Below are 14857 nucleotides of genomic sequence, written 5' to 3'. Positions count from 1 at the left end.
CTTTATTGTGGCGGGAATGAACCTGCATAAGTTCCGGGTCAAGCAACTGCGTGTTTCCTGCTCCTCTGGCTGCTGTTGTCCCTGTGGTTGGCGTACTTGTCCGATATCGACAAATTTTACACTACATACCAGTTGGCAGCGTACAATAACCCGGCCGATTCATTCATCTTTACACCACCTCACAATCGACTCAACGGTGAGTTATTTGTTTGTTTTGTTTTGTCACAATTAATGAAAATGCGGAGCCGCCATCGCACATGCTAAAACGCCGGTAAGCTAATGCTAGGCTAGCGACAGTAAGTGCAATTACTAGTTTTATTTATTGAATATTGTGGTTTTTGTTTATTCCATTATGGCCGAATGTTGACTTAACGTATCTAGAGTTGAGCGAGTGATTTGATTTTTGCAGTTTTGTCTGCTTTGAATGTTTTTTGTTACTTTTCTGATGAAATGCCAAAACGGCCTTTAAGATTTTGCATTGAGTTAAATTCCATTGAGATTATTGAATCTGTTGCGCAACACCTCAAATTCAAATTTTATTTGTCACGTACACAGTCATGCACAGTACGATATGTAGTGAAATGCTTGGACAACTGCTCGTGACCTAAAGAAAACAAAAAAGGAAAAGGCTATGAATAAGATTGGAAATAAATATGAAAAATTAAAAAGGGTATATTTAACTAGGAAGGAATAAAATATAAATTAAGGTTAAAAATGAAATAACTGTACAACACAAATTAGAATGGAAGGGTAAATTTAACTGGGAAAGAATAAGATAAAATATATAAATTAAAGTTGAAAATGAAATAACTGTACAACACAAATTAGAAATATGTGGTTAAATGAGTTTTGTAAATATATTTGATTAACTTTGGATAATGTTTATTAGCTTTATTGCTGATATACTTTGATGGGACCCATGAGAATGTTTTTCCATAATAGTATTTTGAATGAAATTCATTATAAGAGATGATGGTTTATTGATTGTTGTATGAAACATGGCATTAGTTACTTGTCTTTGTTATTTATGTATTTATTTTGTCACAGCAGTAGAATGCTGTTTCATTTTCTTCGGTGAATGATAATTTATGTTTTTGACCTTGTTTAGGTCAGGTTTTTTTTTTTTTTTTTTTTTCTCCCGCGATCAGCCCTGATCAGCACGAGATGGCGAGCCACCCGACCACCGCTACGTTGCGGTAGGAATCGTAAACCTATGGACTGAATTAAACTGTTGACACATGACCTATCACAGGTCCATGGAACTGAACTAAATCTCATACTGGACTACACCTCATCCCACCTCCTTTTGGAACCTAATAAGCTGTTTTGTATTGTCAACATTATTTTTGTTTGTGATATATATGCATATTTTGGTTATTATTTTGTACATCCGTCTATACATTTCTCATAACAAACATAATATATATATTTTGAGCTCTACTTTGGCTTCCTGTGTTTTATTCACACACTCAGGCTCCATAGTCGAAATGAATTTTGATAGCTCATTGTCTATGAAGCTGCAGTCAGGCGCCCTGGTCCTTTAACCGCGTTACACTGGCAATGTCTTTAGTAATGATAATAACAATGACAATTTTATTTATATAACACAAATCTCATTTACTCTACATGGAGGAAGATGGCATTAAAACATATGTAATTGATCTCATGTCTGCAGGCAGGTTGTTCCAAAGTACAGGATCACAATAACTGAAAGCACTTTCAGCACACTGGGATGTTATTCTGGGAACAATTAAAAGATCTGAACACGATGCCCTGAGAGTCCTGCAAATATGAAATAATTAAAGCTACTTGATATGAATGCAAGTAATGTAACACCTCTGTGTAACTTGTTGTCTAAGTATCAAAGACAGTTTATTGTTTCCTTTAGGACTCCTGTATTACATCAAATTGTGAGAACTGGCAAGTTGATTACAAACCAAGAACACATGTAACTCATTCTGCCAGGATGCCGTAAAAGCCAATTTGTCATGGTCCTGGGTTGGTGACCCAGTGTTTTTGGTTGTGTACTTTTACTTTTGATAGTTTTTGTATTATGATTGTTGTGTTCCCTCTGTTTGGTGTTTCCCTGCTTGTGTATCCCCTTAGTGTAGTAGGTCTCTGTGTTTAGTCCGCGTCTCTGAGTCTGTGTTTCCTGTTTTACGTTGAAGGTCTGTCTTATGTCAGTGTGTTCTGTTTACGTTGCCCCTGCCTCGTCAGCTGTGATGTCTTCCAGGTGTGTTCCCCTCCTGTTTCCCATCCCTTGATTCCTGGTGTGTGTATTTCAGGGGCTGTATCCCAATTTAGGGTCTGCAGCCTTAAAGTACGCAGCCTCAACGGTCTTCAAGGGCCGCGTACTCAAAGACCGCTGAGGCCGGAAGTGTGAGGCTTGTGAAATGGGACAGTCTAGCCTCCGTCGCGCTGCCCAGGTTGCCTAGCAACCATGATAGCTGGAAACGTGTGGTTGACAGAAATGAAGGAGAACATATTTTGTTCGTTTGTTTGTTTCTACATGAGCTTTGTGTGATTTAATAAGTATCTGAGGTAGGGCTGGGCGATATGACCCAAAATTCATATCTCGATATTTTTTAGCTGGATGGCGATATAAGATATATATCTCGATTTTTTTTTTTTTTTTTTTTTTTTTAAGCCATAAAGTAAGAACAAAAAGAGAGTTCTTAGTCAAAGCTGTGTCCCAGATGTCACACAGGCACTTTTATTAACATACAGCACAGATGTACATGAAAAATTACTCAAAATTAAATTATGAGAATTCATTAAATAATAATGCTCCATAAATAAAAGAAAACAAGGTTGTTTTTGTGCTAAACAAAGAGCTCACAATTGTGCAGTCAAAATGTAAACTAAAAGACGCTGAGCGTAATAACAAAGACAGATTTCACAGCTGCTCTGTTCCCAAGTTTTACTGTGTGACTGATAGCCTGGAGTTTGAAATCCGCTTCATAACCACCTCTCTTACAGGTGCCATTTATGGTCCTTATACACACACAATACGGTAATATTACGTTGATGCACAGTACGTATCACTCCGCGAAGCTCCTCAGTAGCCGTAATGCGCCGACAATCTATTAAGCGGTGCAGCTCCGTAGCTTACCAAAGTCGTACTCAAACATTTTTGACAGATTGCTGAGCGCCGTGTACCACATAAAATCGGTTCGCGGCCATCAAGCACAACCAGAATTCATACATAAGGCGCGCTATCAACTTTTGAGAGAATGAAAGGATTTTAGGGTTAGCGCTGTTAGCTCGTTAGCATGTTTAGCTCGTTAGCACGTTGACGCCGTCCAGCCCCACGCATGGGGCGATGCGCAGTAACTCGTTAACGGAGATTTGCCGTGTCCGTCTTGTCGCTGCCTGCACGTGAAGCGATGGGGGAGGAGGGGGAGTTGTCTTCAGTGAAGGCGAGGCGGAGTAACGTTGCGTAGAGACAAAAGTGGGCGAAAGAGAGGCAAACTTGCGGCTCCACAACTATAATTATAACGTAACATAGACTATATCGATATAAAGGATATTGTCACATCTTATATCTCGTATAAAAATATATCGATATGTTTTAAAAACTCGATATATCGCCCAGCTCTAATCTGAGGCTGAGACCACAGGACTGTAAAACATGATTATTGGGCTTCATTTCTGTACTGAACAGTCATTTAAGATTAGCTAGTAAATAACAAATAGTTAATGTTGTTCATGAGACTAGAGTCAGTGTAAATATGATATGGCCAATATTATAGTTATTATATTAATCATTATTAGTTATTACAGCAATGAGTTTGAACTCAAATCAAATCACTTCTATTGTCACATTACATGTGCAGGTACACTGGTACAGCACATGTGAGTGAACTCTGTGTCAAATACTGAGCTTCAGTAAAGATTCAAGTTGCAGCTATTTATGTCCTATCACCTTAAATCTTCACTCAAAGACACTCAAGTATCTTTGACAGTGTGTATTATATATGTATTATATATGAGACAAATGTTGTTCCTTCAGTATGTTGGCATTATTACATTTGGCTCAATGCTTACATATATGTGTAAAAACAAAAAAAAAAAAAAATGTGCGAGCTGTGATAACTGTCTGATAGAATGAAGAGTAGACTGATATATGAAATATTCCTTTATTGGGTGAGAAAATCAGACCATGTCATAACTGCTTTAAGTCATACAGAATAGATATCAGAGCCTTAAACAGGCTGGCTTCTGCTAAATGGGTCAAACTGGGCAGAAAGTCTACAAACACATAACATCCTTATAGAATATGATGTAACACTATAGATCAACTTAGCTCAGAATATATAAAACATATAAACAATTACAGCAATATGATGCAACAAACACAGCAGTGCTACTAATCCAAAATACTCAAAGCTTCATAGAAGTGGAACAAACATTTATTTTTAGCTCCATTCTGCTGCTGATACATACTTTAGGTTTCTGAATATTACACTTGTTGCTGCCTTTCATAGTGTGTAACTTGAAGGCCCTGAGTACTTTCTCCCACACTGAAAACACTGGAATGATAAAATGATTTGAACATAACCTAATAAGACTGATTCAGGACAGACAATTAGTTATTTTAAACTTTTCTAGCAGTCCTTTACAAACAGGGAACAGTCTGTCTATTCTCTCCATCTGTCAGCTGCTGCTGGCTCTTACTCCTCCTCTTCCTCACACACTGCTGAGTTTGTCCTTGTGGATCATCAGGGGTGCAAAGCCTCACAGATGATGTGCAGCAGTGGGTCCCTCAGTCTGTCCTCACTCTGGACAGACACACTTGCAGTTGTCACACATGGAAATCAAATGTGTGATAAGCTGCAGGATTCAAACACAAGTGTAACTTATAAATACATGTTCATACTTTTATTACACAATCAGAGAGAAAGAAAAAGAGAGAGAGAGTGCAGGACAGACAGACAGGTGACAGTCTCAGGTGCACACACTGCTACAAAACAGCACAAAAGAAGGAGGATTTAGTGTGTGTGTTATTACGAGTGCTAAACAAGAAGAATTCCCAGATGGTACAGTGGACACATGGGTGACTCCTGTGATTAAAGCATCTTTCTTTCAGCTTAACGAGTGAACCGTCAGCTCGTTCAAACACACGTTAAAGTCCGTTTGGCTCAACACCACCGAACAGAGGCAGCAATATAACATAGCTAACATTAACAGTGCAGTGGATCCTGCTTGTGCCGTGATATTCAGGACTGCAAACCGAGCAGCATCACTGACTTTCAGCTTGTTGTGTTTGTGGATATATGACTGACTTTAATTATCCACAAAATCATCACATTCTCTGTAAGATTAAGGTCGACTATATATATATTTTGAAGTAGAGGCTTTAAACCCAAGTTAACGCTGCAAGTACAAACGTCACTAATGTCACACAACTTTGCCGACATGTGGCCAACAGTAACGTTTTAATGTTCTTCGTTATTAAACATTCGCACATAAATAAGTGACATCATATTCAGTACTTACTTTTGACAGTTCACTCTTCGGCCGGTCCCTTCTGCCGTATTTTGCGGCAAAATGATCCACACCCACCACCGCGCTATGAATTGTGGGATATATGGGACCACGAAGCGTGCACCGGACCACGCTTGATATTTGGGGAACTCGACGGCGCAGTTGGAGTATGCAGTTGAAGTACACTTCGAATTGGGACAGCCATCGTCGCGTGGCGGTGACGTAATCGCACTTAAAATGCGTCCTTAATGCGTGCAGACCCTGAATTGGGACACAGCCATAGTGTGTGTTACCTCGTCCTCGTTGCTGGTTTGTCTGCGTCTCTCCGTCCGTCTTTCTGTGTATTTCCCCGTACCTCCCTGCATCTTGGTTTCTGTTTAGTTCTGTTAGTTTTCCAGTTTAGGTTTTCTTAGTTTCATGTTTCACCCGCGTCATCCCTGTTGTATCCACCGCTGTTTAATAAACTCACTTGCACCAGAGCTGCCGCTTCCTGGGTCCTAACTAATTCACACGCTTGCCCCGGCAACCCGTGACACAATTTTTATGAAAGACCTGGAGAGCTGGTATGCACTGTTTGTTATTCTTTTTATTTATCAATTCAACTTACATTATCCTCTTATTTAAAATCAATACCAGTGCAGAAAACCCCCTAAAAAGATGATGATGGAAAAAATCCATAATTTTAGAAAATAGTGTGTATTAATACTAGTGCTGTCAGCGTTAATCTCTCGTCTCGTTATCTCGTTTAACGAGATTAACGCTGACAGCGCTAATTAAAACCATTACTGTTACCTAAACAGTTCAAAAACAGATGCCTTGAAATAATCAGCAATTATGACCACAGCTTTCTGAGAGTTGTAACATATTAGCCAAATAGAGAAGGTTGTATCACAACTGATTATTTCAGTGAGTTACATCAACGAGTAATTGACGTAACTCAAAGTCAGCTGAGGTATGAGAGAAAAAGAAATAATCGCAGATCTACCCAATGAAACTGTCATATAAAGGGATAGAGGGGATTTCCACTTTTTCTGATCAAATGAAAAACAAAACACAAATTAAGGCCTGTGTCAAGTTACATTTGCTCACTAGCCAAATAGAAATACAGAAAAACGGAGCCCCCTAACCTACTGTGTAATCAAGAAGTAAAGACAAGGAATTTATGCAATTGTTTCTTCAGTATTTTAATGACATGGGGATACAGGCAGGGTGGTATATTATGTCTCACAGTAAGAAGGTCCTGGGTTCAAACCTGCTGCCTACCTGGCACCCTTCTGTGTGCAGTTTCCATGCTAGACCTACCCCAGTTTCGGGTCTCTCAGGGTGCACTGGCTTCCTCTCAAAGTATAAAGACATGCATGTTAGTGGGTGATTCTTTAGGTGTGAATGTGACTCAGGTTTGTATCCCACCTCTTGTCCTATTACAGGTGGGGGCAGGCTTCGGCCAACCCTGAATTGGATAAGTGGAAGAAAATGGATGGATGGTGATACAGGCTAAACCAATAAATACAACTAAATAAAACAGTTGCAGATTACACAGTGTGCAACAATGGCAAATAAAGTTAATACCATTCTAATAAAATGAAAATGTGAAAAAAATGCTAATCTAGTTTCAATTTCTCCAGCAACATATACAGGTAGAAATTGTGAGGCCTCCCTTTTAAGAAACCTCTGGATCTGAAAAACCTCCAGCTCGCACTGGAACAGTTCCTGAAAAACCAGGCCAACATGAAATGCCAAAAAAATTGTGGCCCCCCTTATTTGGATTTTATTTCTTTTTATAACTCATCCATCTGGATACTGGAGTTAGGAATATAGCAGCTTTGATTGAAAGGTGTCCCAACAGAGGGCCTGTAGCTGATTAATGCCTCCTAGCCCTCACGACTGTAGACTGGAGTCACTGGAGTGAATCACTCCATCGCGTTTTTGCCGTTTGCTGTTGTAGTGAATGAAAGTCTGTTGCTTAGCATTATGTCTATGCATTGCACCCGTATTGTTCTTCTGCAAATACAGTGTCTACAATTTTCAAGATACGATGTTCTAATTTTATGCAACAGTAGATACCAATAACAACTTGAGTTGATTTAATTTAGGTGAACATCGGGTCAAAGTCGGTTCGCATTTTTCCTTGATCCTCATTGTTAGCTGCCAAGGTTAAAGTTGACCTTGAAAAAAACTTCTAGAAACCATATAGAGTAATATATCTCATGAAAGGGGACAGAGAAAGCTGTACACACAAGTGTAATTTTTTTCAATACGAAGCCCGACAGTGTTACAATTACAGCACAAAGCTTTGCAAAATTGCATGCTGCATGAATATATCTTAAAATCTGATGTTGTAACGGCTTATAAAAGCCAATGATTTCAGGGAATTCTCCTCCACTTGTATGTGTAAAGATAAAAAATTATTATGTAATGCTTCAAGGTCATAGGTTATAGGTTTGGCATCCGGAAATTGTTATAAAAGCAGGCTGACGTCAGCATGTTGTCATAACAACATTCTAAAACATCACAGTTTCAGTATAGCCCTTGCCCTTAGGGGGGAGTTGCACTCTCTGAGTACTCTTGTTTATGCTAAGGAAACTATTTTTGAAGTGATGACATAAATCAGCCTTCAACCTCTAATCCAAATTTGCCCACTTATGGGAAATGCTAATAATGAATGATTTCAAAACATCCAAAATCCATGGGTAATGTCTATTACCTCAATATAGACATATGTACCTAGTCATATGTAACATGTAACATCCACAAACCAAGATGGCGGCGCGCACAGACGCAGCGGCCCGGAGCTCCTACACTTTTGCACTTTTGGTGGTACTGTGTATTATTTCACACAGTCTGGGGTTACTTCAATACAACAGAGATGATCTACTACAACTAAGCCGTGGAGTTCTTCAACTAACATCCGAGTATCTCATTCCCCCGGAGATCGTTAAGCAACCCCCGGGGCTACCCGCAACAGCAAGCCGCAGGAGGAGACGTTGCGAGCGGAGGCAGAAGAGAGGCAAGCGGGGAGGCCTGTGGGCACGGCTAAAGACTAGTCCGTTTAAACCACCACTCCCGATCATATTCCTCTCCAACGCCCGTTCAATCCGTTACAAACTGGATGAAATACGACTGCAGATCGTCACTCGACGGACTTTTAATAACTGTTCGTGCATGATTTTCACTGAAACCTGGCTGGACAGCGCCATTCCCGATGCGGCTATCGATCTAGCAGGCCGCACCGCCTATTGAGCCGACAGGTCTGCGGACTCGGGTAAGAAGACTGGCGGGGGGCTGTGCATCTATATTAACAACCTTTGGTGCACGAACGTCACGGTAACGGAAAAACTGTGCAGTACAGAGGTAGAACTGTTGGTGTTAAAGTGCCGTCCATTCTATCTCCCTCGGGAATTTTCTGCCGTTTACATCTGCGCTGTTTACATTCCACCAGATGCTAATGCTAAGCTAGCGTTAGCACAATTGAGCAGCAGCATCAATAACAGCCTGGTAGCACACCCGGACAGTGTCTTTATTGCGGCTGGGGATTTTAACCACGCGGACCTGAAATCTGTACTTCACAATTTCCACCGTAATGTGAAGTGTGCTACCAGAGGAGATAGAACGTTGGACCAGGTGTACACCAACATGGCGAATGCGTACAGAGCCCAGGCTTATCCCCACCTGGGTCTGTCAGACCATCTCTCCCTTCTGCTACACCCAATATACACACAAAAGATCAAGAGCACTGGGATTACAACCAAAACCGTGAGAACATGGCCGCAGGATGCTATTCCGATGCTTCAGGACTGTTTCCACTGCACAGACTGGGATGTATTCAAGGTGCAGGACACTGACAATCGTGTCGCATTGGACAGTTACACCTCCACTGTCTTGGACTACATCTGTTTCTGTGTGGACAATGTAACAACTTGGAAACGATTCCGTGTGTTCCCTAATAATCCACCCTGGGTGACACACGGAGTTCAACAACTTATTCGAACAAGGAACAACGCTTTCAAATCCGGGGACCAGGAGGCATACAGTGCTGCCAGGGCCAACCTGAGAAGAGGCATCAAGACTGCCAAGCAGCAGCACAGGAGGCGTATCGAGGCCAGGTTTGAGAACAACACAAACCCAAGGCAGGTCTGGGAGGGCATCAGGGCTATCACGGACTACAAAAGAAGAACACCATCACCCTCAGCCGACAGTTCTACTCTGGCTGAGGATCTAAATCTCTTTTATGCCCGTTTTGACAGGGAGAACACCGACCCTGTCCTGTCCCCTCTCCCCTCAACCGACCCTGCTCCGGTCCTGAGCACTCATGAGCTGAGGCGTGTGTTCCGGAGCATTAACACCAGGAAGGCGGCCGGGCCGGATGGAGTGCTGGGCCGGGTGCTAAAAGACTGTGCTGCGGACCTGGCGGACGTCTTCACCTCTATATATAACACCTCGTTGTCCTGTTCACTGGTACCATCCTGTTTCAAAGCAGCAACCATCGTTCCCATCCCAAAACAGTCAAATGTCACATGTCTGAACGATTTCAGACCTGTGGCACTCACCCCCATTCCCGCCAAATGCCTGGAGAGACTGGTCATTAAACACATCAGAGCTGCTTTTCCACCATCCCTGGACTCGCACCAGTTTGCATACAGGGAGAACCGCTCAACCGAGGATGCGATCGCCACAGTGCTGCACACATTACTGAAGCACTTGGAACACAGGAACACCTATGCACGGCTCCTCTTTGTAGACTACAGCTCGGCTTTTAAAACCATCCGGCCATACAAACTCCGTCCCAAACTCCACCAACTGGGACTTAACTCTTCTCTGTGCAACTGGATTGTGGACTTCCTCACTAACCGTAGACAGAGTGTCAGAGTGGGTAAGAACACCTCTTCCACCCTTGTGGTCAACACCGGTGCCCCTCAGGGGTGTGTTCTGAGCCCTCTGCTATACACTCTCTTCACCCATGACTGTATTTCCTCCTGCGCGTCCAATCTCATTGTTAAGTTTGCAGATGACACTACAGTGCTCGGACTTATATCCAACAATGATGAGACAAACTATAGGACAGAGGTGCAACAACTAGAGTCATGGTGCCACGACAATAACTTGGTCTTAAACACCAAAAAGACCAAGGAGATCATTGTAGATTTCCGGAAGAGGGGTCATAACAACCATCTGCCTCTCTTCATTGGCAGTGAGGCGGTGGAGAGGGTGAGCAGTTTTAAATTCTTGGGGGTAACTGTGACCAAGGACCTGTCCTGGGGCAACCATATCACCTCAGTTGTACGGAAGGCCCAACAGCGCCTCTACTACCTGAGGAGACTGCGGAGCGCACACATTCCCAGATCTCTGATGTTGAACTTCTACAACTGTGCCATCAGCAGCATTCTGACGTATGGATTTCTAGTGTGGTTCCCCAGCTGCACCAAGGCCGATCAGCAAGCACTCCAGCGGGTGGTGAAAGAAGCTGGCAGAATTATTGGAACAAGTCTGCCAGAGATCAGTAATATCTTCCCCACTCGCTGTCTGAGGAGGGTGCACAGTATCCTGCGGGACCAACATCACCCTGCGCGCCACCTTTTCCATCTGCTGCCCTCAGGGAGAAGGTACAGGTCTATACAGGCCAGAACATCCAGACTGGCCAACAGCCTGTATCCACAGGCTGTGAGGCTCCTGAACTCTCTGCCCCCCTCTCACGGACAATAACCATATCCAACTTCTTAATAGCAATGAACTGGTCTGCATTGGTGCATCATATCTTTATTCTCTTCCCCCTCCTGCCCCCCCCCCCCCCCCTCTTTCTTAAATAGATAACTATCATATCTGATATCATATCTCACAGTACAATAATATTGAATGGGTTGCATTGTTGTATTTTGTCATGTTTCTCAGGTCTTTGTCTGAATTTCTACGAACATTATTGCTAAGGATTGTCTTATTGCATTGGAGTCACACTGGGTTAAATATGTACACTTGGGTTTTAAGGGGTATTTATTATTTTCTTCTTTTTTTTGGGTTGTATGGAAGCCCCAAACGCAATTTCATTGTTCTTGACAATGACAATAAATAAATAAATACTAATACTAAAATATTTACATTTTATACAGTCCATGGTGGTTTTCCACATAATTTTGGTAAAAGGAACACGTCAGTTTTTCCAGACATAATGAATAACACTTTTACAAATGCGTGTGTTTTATGTGTGCATGTGGGAACGGCTCACATGCGTACATAAAACAGGTGCTGTGCATGTCTCTGTATTGCCACTGCTATCAGCAACTGAGATAGCCAGCACCCAACCTTCCTTCCTTCCTTCCTTCCTTCCTTCCTCTGTGTCCTCATAATACTTACACAATCTGTTGCACTTTTCCTGCCCAACTCCCTTGTGATTCCTTGGAAAATTGTTCTTGTGAGCATGGCTGGTAATGGATGAGCTCACTGTGCATGTTCTGTGTTAGAGGCTAGTCAAGGCTTAGATGTAAGATCAAATAAACTTTCATTCTACACAGTAAAGGTAGATTTAAATGAGAAAATTGCCAAATTATAAGGAAGTTTTCAATATATCTATATCAATATCCATCTAAATATATATATTTAACTATCTCTTTCTCTCAAAATAAAAAACAACAACAAACACGTCCATGAGAGTTTCAAGTTTCCGTTCCCTGTCTTGTCACTCAGCTCACACACAGAGAGAGCCTCTTTGGCTTGTGCTCTCAAAGGGCATCTCCAAGGCCTGACATCATCCTCTCCACAGTCACACCAATCACATTAATTTCACCCTCTATGGAGGAACTACTGGCCAGGAGCACAAATGGCTCCAGTGATTCTGCACAGGAAATTCTGCTTTACTTAAGTTTGAAGCTTGCACATGTTACTGTCTGTTGAGTCTTGGCAGTCATAGCCATCCTTCAGTGATGTGGAATTCTCCCAGACAGACCACAGCATCCATTCTCCAAAATCTGCTGGATCATGTGGTTTAATGCTGCAGCACCTGCAGTGTTTATGACTGGAAATGTTTCTCTACTCAGTGTTGTTTTCTTTAAATGATTATAGTTTAAATTCATTTTTTGTTTGAATTACAGTTGGGGCTGGGTATTTCATTTTTGGCCTGATATTCTTGGGTACACGAAAAACATGTATCTTTTAGATGCTTTGGAAGACTCAGTTTTTACTCTTCTATATTTATTTGCACCATGATAAATTTTCACAATCAAAGATATTCCTGATGATCTGTTTGCACAGTGTACAGTACAGATGTACTGTATGCATTTTATACTTATTTGCTATTCACATATAATATGGCAACCTTATACATATCCAATGTTATGACATTTCATATCTCCTCTACTACCAATCTATGATGTTTATGCCATAAAAGTGAAGACATTTCCTTTTGATGTTTTCTTAATTTAAATTTTTCAAGTTCTGGTTTGACTCCTCATTTGTTAAAGATACCACCTGTAAACACTTTACTTTAATGTAGCATAGTAGTCTTTGTATGTAATATGTAACAGCAGAAAGAAATCACATAGTATGATTAGTAGCAGTGACATATTTGGAGTCATTTGTAAATGCTAGATGTCACAGTACATTAATCTTAAAGTGAATCCTGGATGCCACTTTGCTGTTTGTCTCTGCAGACTATCCTTGAGTTCCATAAATTTTAGATCTGCAGCTATGGTCAGCTGGTTTTAATTTAGAGTTGGAGCATCAACAGCAGAGCTGTCTGGCATTGATGGGGAAGAGTGTACGGATCCTTTGGGTCAGAGCCCAGGAGATATAGCGCAGTTTCAGTACATAAAAATTTGGCCAGAATTTGTCTACATGATGGAAAAAAATTGTACAGGTATCAATGCAGGGAGCAGTGCATGTGGCACAAAAGTAATAACGATGATATATCTTTGCTAATCAAGCAATTAAAAAAAACACATTTTGGGGCTGATTTATTATGGATGATGAATTAACATAAGAACCAGATTAAGATTAAGAGAAACATTGCCTCATTAAATTATTAAATTAAATAATCAGTTTTATTACTTTGCAATTATTCAGGGCTGATTTTGTTTTTTGTTAATTTATTATGCTCTTTTGTGTATGCAAAGTTTGATCTTCCTCTATCTAACTTTCAATATTAAATGTGTTACACTGAATCATAACAAAGGAATTATAACAAATGCAATGTGTGTGTGTGTGTATATATATATATATATATATATATATATATATATATATATATATATATATATATATATATATATATATATATATATATATATATATATATATATATATAACACCCAGCACGCCACTGCGGGCGGTTTATCCTTCAAGCTCGGGTCCTCTAGATCTGCTGGAGCCACTCTCCTAGCTTGGGAGTCACCGCACCTAGCGCTCCGATTACCACGGGGACCACCGTTACCTTCACCCTCCACATCCTCTCGAGCTCTTCTCTGAGCCCTTGGTATTTCTCCAGCTTCTCGTGTTCCTTCTTCCTGATATTGCTGTTATTCGGAACCGCTACATCGATCACTACGGCAGTCTTCTTCTGTTTGTCTACCACCACTATATCCGGTTGGTTAGCCACCACCATTTTGTCTGTCTGTATCTGGAAGTCCCACAGGATCTTAGCTCGGTCATTCTCCACCACCCTTGGGGGCATCTCCCATTTTGACCTCGGGACTTCCAGGTTATACTCGGCACAGATGTTCCTGTACACTATGCCGGCCACTTGGTTATGGCGTTCCATGTATGCCTTGCCTGCTAGCATCTTGCACCCTGCTGTTATGTGCTGGATTGTCTCTGGGGCATCTTTACACAGCCTGCACCTGGGGTCTTGCCTGGTGTGATAGACCCCAGCCTCTATGGATCTTGTGCTCAGAACTTGTTCTTGTGCTGCCATGATTAGTGCCTCTGTGCTGTCTTTCAGTCCAGCTTTGTCCAGCCACTGGTAGGATTTCTGGATATCAGCCACCTCCTCTATCTGCCGGTGGTACATACCGTGCAGGGGCCTGTCCTTCCATGATGGTTCCTCGTCTCCCTCCTCTTTCTTGGGTTTCTGCTGCCTGAGGTATTCACTGAGCACTCGGTCAGTTGGGGCCATCTTCCCAATGTATTCTTGGATGTTCGTTGTCTCATCCTGGACTGTGGTGCTGACACTCACCAGTCCCCGGCCCCCTTCCTTCCGCTTAGCGTACAGCCCCAGGGTGCTGGACTTGGGGTGAAACCCTCCATGCATGGTAAGGAGCTTTCTTGTCTTTATGTCAGTGGCTTCTATCTCCTCCTTTGGCCAGCCTATTACCCCAGCAGGGTACCCGATCACGGGCAGGGCGTAGGTGTTGATGGCCCGGATCTTGTTCTTACCATTCAGCTGACT

General features: G+C 41.8%; 1 long non-coding RNA gene across 1 annotated transcript; it reads left to right on the top strand.

Annotated features, from left to right (window-relative positions):
- The first annotated feature begins 51 nt into the window (after positions 1-51).
- LOC308387388 lies at positions 52-3988 on the top strand. The gene is made up of 3 exons (XR_013969937.1): positions 52-196; positions 1109-2541; positions 3608-3988. It is a non-coding gene; the product is annotated as an uncharacterized lncRNA (long non-coding RNA).
- The last annotated feature ends 10869 nt before the right edge of the window (positions 3989-14857 follow it).

The sequence above is a fragment of the Rhamphochromis sp. 'chilingali' genome, assembly GCF_963969265.1.
Source record: "Rhamphochromis sp. 'chilingali' genome assembly, chromosome: 19".
Classification (NCBI taxonomy): Eukaryota; Metazoa; Chordata; class Actinopteri; order Cichliformes; family Cichlidae; genus Rhamphochromis; species Rhamphochromis sp. 'chilingali'.
Note: the sequence above shows the minus strand (reverse complement) of the source record. Positions and strands in the feature narration are given on the sequence as shown.